The sequence below is a fragment of the Nicotiana tabacum genome, chromosome 17 (genome assembly GCF_000715075.1).
Source record: "Nicotiana tabacum cultivar K326 chromosome 17, ASM71507v2, whole genome shotgun sequence".
Lineage (NCBI taxonomy): Eukaryota > Viridiplantae > Streptophyta > Magnoliopsida > Solanales > Solanaceae > Nicotiana > Nicotiana tabacum.
Genome location: NC_134096.1, coordinates 45,670,809 through 45,684,528, shown reverse-complemented (window position 1 = coordinate 45,684,528; position 13,720 = coordinate 45,670,809).

The following is a 13,720-nucleotide window of genomic DNA, read 5'->3' as shown; positions in this document are numbered from 1 at the left end:
TGGTTTAAAACAAGGTTTTTGGAAAGAAATAGTTCTTGTTAGTGACCTTGTGACTCTTGTGTTGACTTAGTCAATCATAGAGTGGTTTAATCGAACCATAGTGATTTTCAATCTTGAATATAGTAGTGGTGGACCCTCGAATCTTTCCTCTTTAACAATTCAGCTACGTGAGAGGTGAGGTATTTTTGTTGCAAGTCCAAGTACCCGTGCGAATGATCTAGAACTTGCCCCGAATGTGTTTCTAGGCGAAATTTTAAGTTTTGCTTGTCTTGAGAAGTGATTGTAGGCTCTCCTTGACCCGCTAGAAGTTTTACATTACCCACCAAGGTTGTTATCCTTATTCAACCCATTTGAGCCTAAAACCTTTCTCATTTGATAACCATGTTACATGCCTTTACCCATTTTGTCGTGACCCTCTCTTGGCACCCGAGCTTTCCTTAACAGTCTTGTGAAATAATTGGCTAAAAACATAAGTTTGGGGGAGATACGAGGAACTTGAAAGAGGTATCAAAGCACAAAAAGAGAAAAGAAATGAAGAGAAGGAAAGGCAAGAAAAAGAAAAAACAAAAATAAAAATGCAAAAAGAAAGTGAATAAGTGGAAAAATTGAATGAATTCCAAGAAAAGTAATGATGCAAAGCATCGAGAAATCAAAGATGGAGAAATTGAATATCATAATCAAGAAAAAGTATTGTTAAGTCTCTCTAGTTCCCCTAAGGAAAAGAAAATGCCTCAAAGAGTTGGCAAAGCATGAGCCGAGAAAAGAAAATGGAGTGCTTAAGGAAAGATGAACCCGTTCTATCATAGCATATCCAACCTTAGTCCAAAAAGCCTTCATTGCATTCTGAAAAAGCCCTACGTGATTTCAAGACGAATGAGTTTACATTAGTGGTGATCTACATGAGGGGCAAGCCTATGGTACTTAAAGCCGTACTTGCGACATTCTTCTGAGAGAGAATAGTGAACCTTTCGCAAATCTTTGGATTGAGTGCTAAATTCTTAAGTGAAATAGGCAAACCGAGAGTAGAGGAGGAGGAGTTTGGGATCCACAATGACTTACATAAAAGAGCGAGCTTCCTTGATGAACAAAGTCAATTCTTGATGCTCAAGTGTCACATTAGAACTATTTGTGCTTAAAATATTAACTTGTTGCCTTGTTGATAATTCATAAGTGGTGTGGGTAATTGTTGGTCCCAATTGATGTGTGAATGACTCACTTTGATTTGCTGGAATGGCTCTTAACTTGTGGAGGTGTCAACCACTTTATTTGCTTGTGGACAAGCAAAAGCTTAAGTTTGGGGGAGTTGATAAGTAGGAATTTTGACTACTTATTAGCGCCTTTTAGCTTTCGTTTTAGTCCAAAAGCGTTTAATTGTCTTCCCGAAAACTAATGAAATATGCTTAATTGCAGGTATATTAGAAGATGAACTCCCGAGATGAAATCTAAGTCAAGAAGGAGTAATCTGAATGCAGGGACAGAAATGGCACATAAGCTCAATTGTGAGGACCGCAGAATATCATCTGCGATCGCAGATTATGAAGGAATTTCCATCAAAGACTCGTGCAAAGTGCGGTCCGCACATGAATTGTGCGGCCGCAAAAGTTAATCCAGAAGCAAAGTTCAGAGAAGCTGCATTCCAAGTCTCCTAGAAGTGAGGACCACATAACAATTGTGCTGCCGCAAAAGAAGAACTATGCGCCACAGATACAATTGTGCGGACCGTAGAAGAGCATGGTGCGGCCGTAGATACAATTCTGCGGACCGCAGAAAGAGTGCATTGCGGCCGCGGTTTAGAATTATGCGACCGCAGACTTCCAATCCTATCAAGCTGAATAAAAGTGCGGACCGCACATGGAATTGTGCGGCCGCAGAATCTCCAAAAGGGCATTTTTGTCCGAAAATTCTAGCCCTGTATAAATAGAAAGTTTCACATTTTTAGGTTAACTTTTGACATTAGCTGCTATAGTAGACGTTTCCTTTTACTCTTTTTAGTAGTTTGTTTTATATTTGGAGCTATTTGAACATGGATTTTATTATTTTAATTAGCAATATGAGTTTAATTATCTTTCTTCTTCTATTTCTTCCATTTCAAGCATGAGTAGCTAGATTTTCACTAGGATTCTGACCCAACCCTAGTGTGTAAACTTAATGGGTGTTTAATTTAGTGCTTTTTTATGGTTGAATATTTATTATTTAGCCGTATTCTTGATTTTATGTGTGGAATTAATGGTTGAAAATATTAGTTCATGCCTATTTGACTTGGTCTCTACTTATGAAAGATAGTCATAGTCTAGGAAAACTTGGCTAACAAGAAATTGGGTCAATCGAGTGTTGATAGCTATAATACACCCCTACCAATAAAACTAGATTTAAAGTTTATATCCCATTAGGCAAACACCTAGGTGAAGGTCATAGCCTTAGGCTTTTTACAACATTTTGAAAAATAACAAAAACAATCTCCTAATTGTATTTCTCAATTTGCAATCGTAGTTTAAATTAGACTTCAGAACAACCAAATTTTGCGGAAGAGTAAATTTAGATATTCAAATTCACACGCTACGATATATACTACTAACTCCCATTTATAGCTCACTGCGGAATTTGACCCCGACTCTTGTTGGGTATTATTATTGCATCGACCGTTTCATAACCTTGAATTGAGGTGTGAAATTGGACGAGATCACCTGACATTCGGTATTAGGTGCCATCATGGCCCCACGGTTAGGATTTCGGATCGTGATAAGTTGGTATCAGAGCACTAGGTTATCTAGGTCTCACGAGTCATGAGTGATAAGTGGGAATTTTGACTACTTATTTGTGCCCTTTTTACTTTCGTTTTAGCTCAAAAATACTTAAAGGTATTCTCGAAAGCTGATAAAATATGCTTTCTTGTAGGAGTATTGGAAAATGCGCCAAAGCAATGAAATTCAACTCAAGAAGGAGTATTTTTGGACAAGGACTAAAACCAAGCAAAAACGGTAAAGTGTGGACCGCAGAATTTTGTCTGCGGCCGCAGATAATGAAGGGACTTCTATCAGAGCTTCTTTGAAAAGTGCGGACAACATAATAATTGTGCGGGCATAGAAGAGGAAGATCAGAGAGTCCCAAGTTTAAGTCCATCAAGAAGTGCGGACCGCACTATTATTGTGCGGCCGCACTCAGAAATGTGCGATCCGCAGAACCTGAAGAAGTGCGGTCACAGAAACTCCGAAAGGGCAAAGGCAATTTTGTCTAAAAATTTCAGTTGTGTATAAATAGTCTTTTTTGACAAAATTAGGTTAAGTTTGAACATCTGAAAGTTGGGAGCCATTTTTATTTACTGCTTTAGGAAAGTTTATGATAGTTTGTCTATTTTACATTAGATTTTTATCTCTTTATCACTGAATATGAGTTTAATGTTATATTCTTCTTTAATTTCTTCATTTTCATCTATGAGTAGCTTAATTTCTAACTAGGGTTGTGACCCAACCCTAGTGTGGGTACCTAATGGGTGTTTGATTTAGGGCTTGTTTATAGTTGGGTGTGTAATATTTAGCCTAGTTCTTGCTTTAATTGTAGAATTAATGGTTGCAAGCATTGATTCAAGCCTATTTGACTTAGTCTCTACTTGAGAAAGAAAGACTGAGTCTAGGAAAACTTGGCTAACAAGAAATTGGTGTGAACTCAAGAAATTGATAGTCCCAATTAAAGGGTTGAATCTAGAGATAGTAAAACCCGACTTGAGCATCTATCAATTGTTTTGTGAATTACCCATTTCGACTTGAGAAAGCCAAATTGGGCAAGACCACTCTATTACCGAGAGGTATTGAGTAGGTAATTGCATGTTGATTGTTATATTACACCCCGACCTACCAAACCTTCCCTAAAGCCCACAACCCGTTAGACAAACACCTAGGTGGAAGTCACATCCCTAGATCTTTTACATACTTGAAAAATGACATAAAAAATATTATTCTCTAGCTTTACATTTGCAAACCGTACCATAATTTAGAAGTAGAATCAAAACACATTTTGTGAAAGTGCATCTTAGACACTTTACGTGCTTAGTCCAAATGTATACCTAATCCCATCTACGCTCCATGTGGATTTGATCCTGACTCCTAGTTGGGTATTATTATTGCAATCGACCGCTTCACAACCCCAAACTGAGGTGTGATTTGGGCGAGATCAATTTTTGGCGCCGTTGCCGGGGAGCATAAAAAACGGATTTAGCTATATATTTGGTTTTGTGTGTGAATTTTCTTCTTTTCCTTCCGTGTTACTAATCTTTTTGGTGAAACAATTGTAGGTGAAACAATGGCTCTCAACAACAATGATCCTCTCGGAAATATGCCTTTGGGGGATGTGGACTTGGAAGATGACCAAGTTGAAGAGGTTCCTCCTAAACCTCAAGCAAATAGATGAGCCCAACCGCCTCAAGACAATGTTCCCTTTCCACCCCCATCTCCACCAAGAGCGGCTCCACACCGGGTGTTATCGAATAAAGGGTATGCAAGTGTCATAGTCCCGCCCCACATTAGGGCGGGAAACTTTCAAATCACAAATGTTATGCTCACATTGCTAGAGCAATGGGGATTCTTCACCGGGGCTCCGAATCAAAATGTGTACAAACACTTAAAAGGATTTGTGGACACTTGCTGGAGGAGTAAACAGACAATTGTCTCCTAGGATAATTTAAGGTTTAGGCTATTTCCTTTTTCACTATGGGGGAAAGCCTTAGATTGGTTAGAAAGGTTGCCAAACCATTCCATCCATACATGGGATGAATTGACGGAGAAATTCATTTCCAAGTTCTTTTCTCCCGGGCATACTCTTAGAGACGAGATTCTAGCATTCAAACAAGAACCCAATGAGCCTTTGCATGAGATATGGGAGAGGTACTGAACTATGGTGAAAGAGTGCCCGAACAATAACATGACTGAGGCTATGATTCAACAAACTTTCTATAGGGGGATCAATACTACCAATCAATGTGTGGTCAACCAACTTGCTTGTGGAAATTTCATGACAACACCATATGCCGAAGCTTGTGAGATCTTAGATAAAATGACGGATACTTCATCGGCATGGCAAAGTAGAAAAAATGTTCCTCAAGGTTATCCAAATATGATTCACCTACATAAAGAATTACATGATCATGGGCAAGCAATTGCCGAGTTGACTACCACAATGAATCAATTAGCCAAAGATCAACTTTAACAAGTTCAAGGCCCTAAGCAAGTAAATGCAATGGAAGGAGTAAATATGATGGTGAACAAGCGAAGAAAAAAGGGTCAACAAATGCAAAATCGTGTGGAACAATATGTGCAAGAATATAGTGAGTTTGACCAAGATGAATATTACAATGAACAAGAGGAGGAAGTACAATATGCGAACAACTTCCAAGGGCAAAGAAACAACTCTCAAGGCCCGAACCAACAACAATGGTGATCTCAAGATAATCAAGGGAATTGGAACAATTAAAACAACCAAGGTAATTGGAATGGTCAAAACAAAGGTAATTGGAATGGTCAAAACAATCAAGGGAACTGGAACAATCAAAACAACCAAAGCCATTGGAGTGGAAATAGTCAAGGATATTGGGGAGGAAACAACCAAGGGGGATAGAACAATAATCAAGGGAATCGGGGGTCGGGTTTTCAAAGGCCCCCGATGTATCAACAACCAAGCAACCCGCCTCCTTACCCTTCCCATGGTCCTAGCTTTTCAATAATGAGATGGGGCGAATTGAGAACATGTTTAAACAAATTATGGATAAGAATGCCGACTCTGATCCTCAATTAGCCTCTCACAACACTTCAATTCATAATTTGGAAGTTCAATTAGGGTAAATCTCGTAAGCTTTAAATAATCGTCCTAAGGGGGCACTACCAAGTGACACGGTGGTGAACCCGAAGGGTGGGAACAACACGGGACATGCCATGGACGTGACTACAAGGAGTGGAAAAGGTGGGGATATAACCACCTTAAGTCAAAGAAAAATTATGGATGATGAACAAGTGATTCAAGAAGATGAGATTCCAAATAGTATGGTGGAAGAAAATGACGAAGGGAGAATTGATATTGATGAAAATGTGGAGGAGACTCAAGAAGAAGTGAACCCGTCTAGGGAACGCATTGTTGACATACCGGAACCAGTAGTGCCAAAGGCTAAGGCACCAATGCCAAGGCCTCCTCCTCCATACCCTCAAAGGCTTTCCAAAAAAAAAAATGGTTAGAACCAAATCAAAAAGGTTCATTGACATGATGAAGAGATTATCTATTAATGTGACATTGGTTGAGGCTTTGGAGCAAATGCCTGGATATGTAAAGTTAATGAAGGATTTGGTGACAAAGAAGATGTCGATGAATTGTAAGACTATAAAAATGACATATCAAGTGAGCGCAATTGTGCACTCAATGGCTCCTAAATTGGAAGATCCTGGCGCTTTCATAATCCCTTGCACCATTGGAAGCGCCTACTTTTCCAAAGCTCTTTGTGATCTAGGGGTGAGTATCAACTTGATGCCCTACTCGGTTTTTAAAACGTTGGGATTGGGCAACCAAGACCCACTTTTATGAGGCTATAAATGGCAGATCGTACTATAAAGAGACCATTGGGTATTATTGATGATGTGTTGGTTCGAGTTAATAAGTTCATCCTCCCAGCAGACTTTGTGATTCTTGATAGTGAAGTGGACTATGTGGTGCCTATTATTTTGGGTAGACCTTTCCTTGCTAAGGGGAAGACACTTGTTGATATGGAAGCCGGCAAGCTTACCTTCCGGGTGGGTGATGAAAATGTGGTTTTCCATGTGTGTAAATCTATGAGGCAACCGAATAGCAATGATGTTTGTTCATTTGTGGACTTGGTGACCGAGGTGATTGATGATGATGCTAGTGCTATGATGAATGTTGATGATACTTTGTAGGCCATATTGCTTAATCATGATGATGATGATGAGAAGGATGACTATGTGGAATGTGTGAATGCATTGCAATGAATGGGGTCGTACACTTATGAAGCCCGCAAATTGTCCTTAGATCTTGAAAACCGAAAGACTCCTCCAACAAAGCCCTCAATTGAGGAGCCTCTCACTTTGGAGTTAAAGCCATAGCTTCCACATCCCAGGTATGAATTCCTTAGCCCATGTTCTACTTTAGCGCTTTTCCTTTCCTCTTGTTTAACTAACGTGCAGGTAGACTCTACTTTGGCGGTGCTACAAAAGAGGAAGAAAGCTATCAGATGGACATTGGCGGATATTCGGGGTATAAGCCCTGCCTTTTGCATGCACATGATTATTTTGGAGGAGGATTTCAAACCGTATGTTGAACATCAAATAATACTAAATAAAGCAATGCAAGAGGTGGTAAAGAAGGAGATCATAAATTGATTGGATGCTGGGGTTATTTACCCCATTTCCGATAGCTCGTAGACCTCTCCGGTGAAATGTGTCCCAAAGAAAGGGGGCATGACTGTGGTCACCAATGACAAGACCGAGTTGATTCCTACAAGAATGGTGACCAAGTGGAGAGTGTGTATGGACTATCTCAAGATCAACAAAATCACAAGGAAAGATCATTTCCCACTTTTCTTCCTTGATCAGATGCTTGATTGGTTGGCCGGCCGTGCTTTCTATTATTTCCTTGATGGATATTCTGGCTACAATCAAATTCTTATTGCTCCAGAAGACCAAGGGAACACTACTTTCACATGTCCCTATGGTACTTTCGTATTCTCGCGGATGCCATTTGGGTTATGCAATGCACCAGTGACTTTTCAACGGTGTATGATGGCTATCTTCACCGACATGGTGGAGGATTTTCTTTAGGTCTTCATGGATGATTTTTCTATGGTTGGGAATTCCTTTAATGATTGCTTGAAAAACTTGGATAAGGTCTTGGCAAGATGTGAGGAGACAAACTTAATGCTCAATTGGGAGAAGTGTCACTTCATGGTCGAGGAAGGCATTGTCCTTGGCCACAAAATTTTAAAGAATGGTATTGAGGTTGACAAGGCTAAAATAGAGGTGATTTCTAAGCTCCCACCCCTACATCCATGAAGGGAGTGAGGAGCTTCTTGGGTCATGCGGAGTTCTATTGCCGTTTCATCAAGGATTTTTCTAAATTGGTGAACCCCTTATGTAAGCTTTTGGAGAAGGATGCTAAATTTTATTTCAACAAGGATTGCATGAAGGCATTCGAATTGATAAAGTTCAAATTGACTACTACTTCTATTATCACAGCACTGGATTGGAGCTTGCCTTTTGAGATCATGTGTGATACAAGTGATGTGGTGGTTGGAGTAGGTTTGGGACAATGTATCAATAAAATCTTCCATACGGTCTACTATGCTAGTAAGACTATAAACAATGCCCAAGTCAATTACACGGTAACCGAAAAAGAGCTCTTTGCTATTGTCTTTGCTATGGAGAAGTTTCGCCCGTACTTGATGGGTACAAAGGTAATTGTCCACACCGATCATGCAGTGCTTCTGTACCTAATGAGCAAAAAGGATTCAAATGCGAGGTTAATGCGGTGGGTGCTTTTATTGCAAGAGTTCTATCTAGAAATTAAAGACCGCAAAGGCAGTGAAAACCAAGTGGCGGACCACTTGTTGAGGAGGAGGGGAGGCCACATGATGGCCTTGAGATTAATGAATCCTTCGCCGATGAGCAACTTCTAGCCATTTCAATGACCGAGATGTCGTAGTTCGCTGACTTAGCTAATTATCTTGTGAGTCGTATTGTACTGAATGAGTTCTCTTCAAACCAAAGTAAGAAGCTCAAATGGTATTGCCTTGACTATTATTGGGATGAACCATGTCTCTTCCGGATTTGCACCGATGGTGTGATTCGACGATGTGTGCCGGAGGAAGAACAAGTGGAAATACTTTAGGCTTGCCACTCTTTAAAATATGGTGGTCACCATGGTGGAGCAAGAATGACGGAAAAAATGTTGAGTTGTGGATTGTATTGGCCTACCCTCTACAAAGACGCTAGTGATCTAGTCAAGTGTTGTGATGCATGTCAAAGGGTTGGTGGGATTTCTAAGAAAGATGAGATGCCCATCACCACCATCTTGGAAATTAACATTTTGATGTGTGGGGGATTGATTTCATGGGACCGTTCGTAAACTCCTATGGGAACACATGCATTTTGGTAGCTGTGAACTATGTGTCAAAGTGGGTTGAGGTCGTTTCTCTTCCCAACAATGAAGCTTGAAGTGTCGTGGCATTTTTGAAAAAGAATATCTTTACAAGATTTGGCACTCCAAGGGCCATTATAAGTGATGGAGGATCGCACATTTGCAACAAATCTTTTGATACCTTACTCACCAAGTATGGTGTCACTCACAAAGTCTCGACACCTATCATCCTTAAGCAAGCGGACAAGTGAAAGTCTCCAACCGGGAGATCAAGAATATTTTGTCAAAGACCGTTAATGCCAACCGTGTGTATTGGTAGAAGAAACTTGATGATGTTCTATGGGCTTATAGGACGGCTTACAAAACACCGATTAGGATGTATCCATACCGGTTGGTGTTCGGGAAATCTTGGCACCTTCCGGTGGAACTTGAGCACAAGGCTATGTGGGCATTGAAAAAGCTTAATCTTGAGTGTCGCAACTAACCCGAGGCTGGCACAATTGAATGAGCTTGATGAATTCCGGTACCATACATATACAAGTTCTTACTTATACAAGGAGAAGATGAAGTACTTCCATGACAAGTACATCCGGAACAAGGAGTTCAAAGAAAGTAATCTAGTGTTATTGTTCAATTCTCGGTTACGGATGTTTCCAGGAAAGTTGAAGTCTAAGTGGAGTGGTCCATTTGAGGTTGTGAAGGTGACAACCTTTGGTACATTATACTTAAAGAATAAAAATGATGAAGTGTTTCGAGTCAATGGTCACCGAGTGAAGCATTATCTTGGAAACGTTGATGATGGCCACGTCATGGAATTAATTCATTTCAATTGATTGATGGTAATCTGCGTCGTGCCGCGATGTTAAATCAGGCGCTTCTTGGGAGGCAACCCATGTTTCTTTTTATTTCTCTTTTTCTTCTTTTTAGATAGGTTCTGTTTGTGCTAACTGGTTTTGAAGTGAATTGCAGGAATGAGTGTGCATTGCAGGTTTTGTGCTAGAAAAAATGGCTAAGTGTTGAAAGAGTGCGGACCGCACAATCTTGCATGCCACAACAGAAGGGAGTCTGCGGCCGCACAACTAGAGACCAACAAAATGCAACTCTTTGAAGTTTGGCATTGCAGAGAAATGGCTATTCTGCGGCCGCACACGAAATTGTGCGGACCGCACAAATATCTGTGGTAACACTCAATTTTGTGCGTACTGCACATCTTCACAAGGGTTCAGGTAAAGAGTGCGGACCGCACTCAAAAATGTGCGGCTGCACTCAACTTCATTTTTTGACCTAATTTGGTCAACCTATAAATAGGCCCTCATAGCACTGTTTCAAACTTTACGCACTCTGAACTCTTGAGACTAAGGCAAACACAGTGCAAAAAAATTATTTCACATTCCACACTCATTTAATCAGCCTATATTCTACCTTGCATCCTTCATCACTGGTATGTTCAATTCATGTTTAGATTTTTCAAGTTTTCTTAATTTTTTTTAAAGTAGTATAGTTATTTTTAGGCCTAAAATGTCAAATGTTCACCATGTGTGCTTAGAATTGTGTGGATAATCTCATATGCACTCATTGGGGGCTGGGTAAATCATATATCATGTTTAATTTGCCAATAACATGTCTAAATTGTGCAATAAATTGCAAAACCTAAGTTGAGTGCCGTATTATTTTGAATTGTGCGGCCGCACATGAAATTGTGTGGTCCGCATAAACATGTGTGCGACCACAGATTCAACTTAGAGAACCAGTAGTGTGAGCCTGGTCTTGTGCGGCCGCACTTAAAATTGTGCAGTTCGCATTGCATTTGTGCGACCATACTTCAACATTGTGCGGTCCGCAAAAGGCAATCTGCGGTCGTACTCAATATTGTGAGGACCGACCTTTCACATATACACACTATTTTTCCTGCAATTGTTAACACACTGCTTTCGGACTTTAACTGACTCATGTTGCTTTGTATTGCAGACAATGGTTCGATCAAGAGGTAGAGGTGATCCTTCTAAAGGGAGGGGTGAACCCTCCCGAGGCCGAGGCAAGAGTACTCAACCTCTCGTAGTACAGCTGAAAGCAATAGCCAAGAATCAAACCACTGGAGAGGTAGGGCCACAGAGCCCTCAGAATCAAACTCTTATGTCCCATCTAGGGAAGCCTCCGAGGCTCACTCAGTGGAGGTACAACCTGCGGCCCAGTCCAAACCACCACAATTCACTGGGAGATACTAACTCTGCAATGAACCCTCCACCATAACAAGTTCTTCTGAGGGTTCAGATGCTGGCAGCTAGGGTTCAGAGCCCTCCTCTACACACACTCCCCCTGCACCAGTTGCAATTTATGATGATGATGATATTCTTGATGATGGTAGAGGAGGTGACACTAGAGTGGGCAACCTAGAGAGGTTGAAAAAGAAGGAGGCATGGGAAGATAGGTCTGTGAGCTTGACAGCCTTCACAAAGTTCAGAGAATGGTGGCCCCGGAGATCGCTAACACTTGAGCGACAGTTCTTATTGAAGGATTTGGATAGATACAATCCAAATATGCTTATACAGTTCAGGGAGCGCAAGGGGTGGATGTGGTTCACCCAAAGTGTTATGGATGCCAAGGAGCATTTGGTACGGGAGTTCTATGTCAATGTGGCACACTTCAAGAAGAGTACCAAAGTGACCAAGGTGAGGAACTTGAAAGTCAGATTTGACCAAAGCACTCTGAACACTTACTTGGGGTTCGATGAGGTAGAGCCAGTTCAGTACTTGGAGAAGCTTTCTATGGGTGATGCAGCTTGCCCTTGGCTAGCGGATATCTTAGTAGCTCCAGGACCACCACTACCGTGGATCACAATGGGGGTTCCCATTGCACGGGCCACCCTCAATTTTGAAGCAAAAGGGTGGCAAGCTTTTGTGTGTAGTCGTGCAGACCTGAGCCAGAATGAGAGTAATCTTCCAATCCCCCGGGCAGTTTTGGTAGCATCTATCATGGCTGGGTGCCCAATCAATGTGGGTGCCATCATGTCGGCCAACATGTCAGTGGTTGTCAGAAAAGGTGAAAGTTCCTACCCACATCTCAACACCCTCACAATATATCTCACGGATGCAAAGGTGGAGCCGAGGAGTTTTGATTCAAAGGTGCGGGCCAAAAAGCCCCTATCATGGTACTCTTTGCAAGGTCTGGGGAACCCAAAGTTCAAGGGTAAGGCAACTGCTACCGTTATCCAGTCTGATGAGCCATTGGTGGTGGTTACAGATTCAGCTGCTGAGCCTTCTACACCTCCCATGCCTTGTGCAGCTGCCATGACTTCCACAACAGCCGGTCCTTCCACCGAGACAAATGACATGCCATCACCTTCATCTTGTAGACCATCAACATCAGTACCAGTGCCTTCCTCATCCACATATCCACTCACTGCGCTGCGAGTCTCCCAGACATTGGCGAGTCTCAATAACTGGATGCCGACAGCTATTTCAAAGTTGTCTGATATATCCAGTGTTTTTGCAGCACAGTCTTCTAACCTAGCAGTACCACAGGTTCCTCCATTAGTGGAGGAAATATTGAAGAAGATCTTGGACAATCAGAATACCATTATGGATACAATGGTGGCGCATGGGGGAGCTATTGAGAAGTTGGGTTAACAGGTGAAGAAGATAAGGAGATCTCAGGCCTCGAAGAAATCAGTGGACAGATTGAGGAAAAAAGTGACCAAGATTGCAGCAGCTAGTGATATTCCATTTGACCTACTGATGGAGACAGATCCATCAGTACCTGCAGACCCAACATCACCATCAACAGAGGCACCAACTGGCCAGTCTGACGAGCCAGACCTTGCTGCCTATACTGCTGAGGAGGTGTGTCAGTTGTTCACCAACCCCGTTACTCCCCGAGCAGAGGATAATGAGATCCAGTTGGAGGATCCCGAGGGTGGTGATGCTTCCATGCACACTAAGACCACATAGGGAGTTTTCTTTACTCTCTACCCTTCCTTATTTTGATTTTTGTTAAGCATTGAGGACAATGCTTATTCTTATTCAGGGGGGTGGTCTATTTTGGTTGATTTGATATGACATTGGCCTGTAATAACTATAATACTCTATTTTTATCTTTATTTTCTTTTTCATTATGTATATATTCCTCCCTCTCTTTTGATGTATATATTCTATTCCCCATTCTTGGTTTTTATATTCATTTTTCTTGCTTTCAGTAGTTTATTTCACAACTTCTTTATTTTTGTTTCTTAGTAGTCTAGCTTCTTATTTACTTTAATAGCTTTTTTTTTTATTTGGTAGCTTCTTTTTACGTTTAAGTGATTAATAAGCCTTTGGTTTTCTTAATGCCACGGTTCTTTTCAAAGGTAGGTTTTGTGTGAACCGAGTGACTCTTCTCAACGATGGATGGAATGACAACCTTCTTAAGGGATTGAATCCGTTTTTGATGTTTAGGTAAAAACAGAAGTAATAATGAATAAAAGGGTCAAGCATGTTTCACTTAGTACTTGCTTAAAAACAAGCTCTTAAAAAGAAATGGCTCAAGTTAGTGACCTTGTGACTCTTGTGTTGACTTAGGCAATCATCGAGTGGTTTAGTTAAACCATTAGCGATTTTCA